This window comes from Ornithorhynchus anatinus, unplaced genomic scaffold, assembly GCF_004115215.2.
Source record: "Ornithorhynchus anatinus isolate Pmale09 unplaced genomic scaffold, mOrnAna1.pri.v4 scaffold_224_arrow_ctg1, whole genome shotgun sequence".
Taxonomy (NCBI): domain Eukaryota; kingdom Metazoa; phylum Chordata; class Mammalia; order Monotremata; family Ornithorhynchidae; genus Ornithorhynchus; species Ornithorhynchus anatinus.
Genome location: NW_024396724.1, coordinates 1,171,692 through 1,175,977, shown reverse-complemented (window position 1 = coordinate 1,175,977; position 4,286 = coordinate 1,171,692). Strand labels below are relative to the sequence as shown.

The 4,286-nt window shown below is 46.0% G+C and overlaps 1 pseudogene; it reads left to right on the top strand.

Annotated features, from left to right (window-relative positions):
- LOC114805388 lies at positions 1-1,152 on the top strand (annotated as a pseudogene).
- Positions 1,153-4,286: the final 3,134 nt, after the last annotated feature.

Genomic DNA, 4,286 nt, shown 5'->3' with positions numbered 1-4,286 from the left:
ATGGATGCTATAGAAATCTCCTTTGGAACCATAATGCTGTTACAGATCGGCATCGGAGTCTTAATGAATGCCTTCCTCCTCCTTTTTTATTCCCGTCTGGTCTCTGCTAGCCACAAACGTAGCTATTCTGACCTGATCCTTGCTCACATGGCCTTGGCTAATTCCCTGACCCTTCTCAGCAGGGGAATCCCAAACACCCTATATATTTGGGGGCTGATAAATTTCCTGGATGACATGGGGTGTAAAACCCTGATTTACCTGTACCGAGTTTCCCGTGGCCTTTCCATTTGTACCACCTGCCTCTTGAGCACTTTCCAGGCTGTCACCATCAGTCCCTCCACCTCCTGGTGGGCAGGAGTTAAAACCAAATTACCCCAATGTGTCATCCTCTCCTGCCTCCTCTCCTGGGTCATGAATCTGCTGATCGACTTTTATATACTGAAGTACGTAACAGGCCCACGGAACAGCAGAAGTGTTCAAATAGTTATGGACCTCAAGTACTGCATCAAAGTCAGTGCCGAACCGGAAACCAAACTGGCCACTGCTGTGGTACTTCCATCCCAGGATCTGTTCTTTGTGGGGCTCATGAGCGCGGCCAGTGGCTACATGGTATTCAATAATAATAATAATAATAATAATGTTGGTATTTGTTAAGCGCTTACTATGGGCCGAGCCCTATTCTAAGCGCTGGGGTAGACATTGGGGAATCAGGTTGTCCCACGTGGGGCTCACAGTCTTAATCCCCATTTTACAGATGAGGTCACTGAGGCACTGAGAAGTTAAGTGACTTGCCCACAGTCACACAGCTGACAAGTGGCCGAGCGGGGATTCGAACCCATGATCTCTGACTCCAAATCCCGTGCTCTTTCCACTGAGCCACGCTGCTTCTCGTGTATTCGTCCTTCACAGACATCACCGGCAGGTCCGGCACCTCCATGGGCCCGGCTCCTCCTTGAGGGTGATGCCTGAAGTCGAAGCGGCCAAAAGAGTCGTTGCTCTCGTCACCCTCTAAGTCCTCCTCTATGGGCGGCAAGCTGTCAGGCTGAGTGTTATTATCAACATGAAAGAGAGGTCTCCTCTGCTGGTGAGAGTCCACCTACTTTTGTCATTTTCCTTCTCAGTTGTCAGTCCGTTCCTCATGATCCACAGTGACAGGAGGGTGAGTGTGTTCTGGAAAAGGGAATTCCCTGTGTCAAACACAGATCCATCATAAGCCTCCCACTTGGTCCCACTGAGATGGACTTTACTAGATTCCTGATTTGGAAAACCCCATAATGATGAAGGGGTAGTTAGAGAAGCAGTGTGGCCAGTGGAGAGAGTATGGGCGGGGAAGTCAGAAGGACCTGGGTTCTAATCCCAGCTCTGCCACTTGTCTGCCTTGTGACCCTGGGCCAATCACTTCATTTCTCTGTGCCTCAGTTACCTCATATGTAAAATGGGGATTAAAACTGGGAACTTTATATGGGAGAGGAACTGTGTCCAAACTGATTAGCTGTGTCTACCCCGGCACTTAGAACAGTGCTTTACATAGTAAGCACTTAATGAATACTATAATTACTATTATTATTATTATCATTACCAGTCTACAGTTAGAAACCATTTCAAGAATAGGTAGAGACAACAGCAATGGAGGGTGGTATAGCTTTCGTCTAACAGGAGAAATCTGCCTTTCACTACCTCCTTCTCATCACCAATTTGGAATGGCCAGTTGTGGGGAAACCATGCCAAGGTGGGAATTGAGGTTCCTGAGCATGCTGCCCCTATTCTGACTTTCCAGAAGGGCTTCCCTGCCCTTACACTCCTCCTTCCTTGAGCCCAGCCTAGGTGGACGCCACCAGGCCCTAGCTGTAATCTCGATCTCATCATCTTTAGTCACTCTAAAATCTCTTCCCTCACTAACTGTGAAATTCCTGTATCTACCCACAACCTCCTCTCCCACATACTCATTCCCTACAGTTTTCTTCTGAACTTTCACATACAATCTTTTGACCACGTACATTTTATAAAGTCAATGTGCCCCGTTTGATGCATTGAAATGCCTTCTCGTGACACATAAATTGGTGCCTTCAACACCGCCTTCTCCACTGAACTCAAGTCTCTCTCCTCCCTTCCCTCTGTCGATCCTTTACCACCAAAACACAATGCTGGATTACTTTTACAGTACCTTTACTTTGCTCCTCGGCATGAGCTGTGGGGTGCTGCTGGCTGAAATCCAGGTATTAGTTCGACTTGGTCCTTCTAAATCATCATCCTCACCCATTTTAACACTGCCCTCTCATCCATGGGACAACAATGTTTCTCCATCTTTATTGACTCCATGACCATTACTCATGCCAACTATATCAGACGTTTGATTTCCTCCTCAAAACCACTATCCCAACCCTTTCTCTTGCCACCTATTTTCTTGATGAAATTGATTTCATCAGGGGTGATCCCACTAAAGTCTCCTCTGCTCCTCTCCAGCCCCTCCCTCCTCCTGCTCCTTCCTCAACTCTCACCTTTCCCAGCAGAATCCCAAGAGATCTCCTGTCTCCTTTCAAAATTTATTACCTCCACCTATGCCTCTGACCCCATTCCATCGCATCTTTTTAAAACACCCCTCTCTCTTTCCCTCCCTCACAGCCATCTTCAACTGATCTCTTTCCAATGACTTCTTCCTCACTGCATTCAAATACGTGCATGTATCCTGTATCCTAAAAAATATCCTCACTTTACCCCATGCTACCCTTCAGCTACTGTTCCATTTCCTTCTGACTATTCCTCTTCTAACCCCTTGAGCAAGTTGCCTATCCTTGCTGCCTTGGTTTTCCCTCCTCCAATTCTTCCCTTGACCCTCTCCATTCTGGTTCCCCCACCCAATTTATTCCACTAAAACTGCTCTCTTCAAGGTAACCAATAACCCTCTCCTTCACAAATCCAATGGTGTGTATTCCGTCCTAATCCACCTCCAACGCTCAGCTGCCTTCGACTCTGAGGACCATCCCCTTCTCCTGGTAGTCTGTCACATATTCATCCTTGGTTTCACTGAAATTATCCTCTCCTGGTTCTACTCCTATTTCTCAGAGCTATTTCACTTTCACTGGCTCCTCCTCTGCTGCCCACAATCGAACTGTGGAAGTCCCTCAAGGTTCAGTTCTAGGCCTCCTTCTATTCTCCATCTATAACCACTCTCTTGGAGAACTCATTCCACTTCAACTACCATCTCCATGAGGATATTTGCCAGATCTACCTCTCCAGGCCTAATCTCTTTTCATCTCTGCAGCCTTGCATTTCCTCCTACTTTCGGGACATCTCTACTCTGATGTCCCACCGATACCCAAAACTTAAGATTTCCAAATTGTAAACTCATCTTCCCACAAACCCTATATTCTCCCTGCTTTTCCCATCACTAGAGACAATATATTATTCTCCCTGTCTCATAAACCAGTAACCTAGGTATTCCCCTCACCTCAACTTTTTCATTCAACCCATACATGCAATCTGTCACCAAATCCTATCAGTTTTACCTTCACGACATCACTAAAATCAGCCCTATCTCTTCCATCCAAAGTTCTACTCGACATCCAACCTCTTGTCTTATCTTTTATTATGTTATTATCATTTTTATTATTATCCAGGCATGACTACTGCATCAGCCTCTTTGCTGACCTCCTTGTCTCATGTTTTTTCCCACTCTGGTCCATATTTCACTCTGCTGCCCAGTTCAATTTTCTAAAAAAATATTCAGTCTACATCTCCCCACTCCTCAAGAACCTTCAGGGACTGTCCATTTACTGCTGCACCCAACAAAAACACCTTGCCACTGGATTTAAAGCTCTCCATCAGCTTTCCCCCTCCTACCTTACCTCACTGATTTCCTTTTTCAATGAAGCCCACACACTTCGCTGCTCTAATATCAGTCTACTCACTATATCTCAGCCTTGTCACCAACCCCTGCCAACTTCCTCCCTCTCTCCTGGAAGTTTTTCACTTTTCATACGTGACAGACCAACCCTTTCCCCACGTTCAAAGTCTTTTAAAAATCACAGAAGCCTTCCCTGACTACATCCTCATTTGGCCTACTCACACTCTCCCTTCTTTATCATCCTTGCACCTGGATCTATGCCCTTTAAGCACGGGATATTCACCCCACCCTCAGCACCACAACAGATGTGTACATATCCATAATTTATTTTGATATCTCTCTCTCCCTCCAGCCCTCCAGATAGTTTACTCCTTGTAGACAGGGATAATGTCTACCAACTCTGTGGTATTACTCTCTCTTAAGTGCTTATTACAGAACTTTT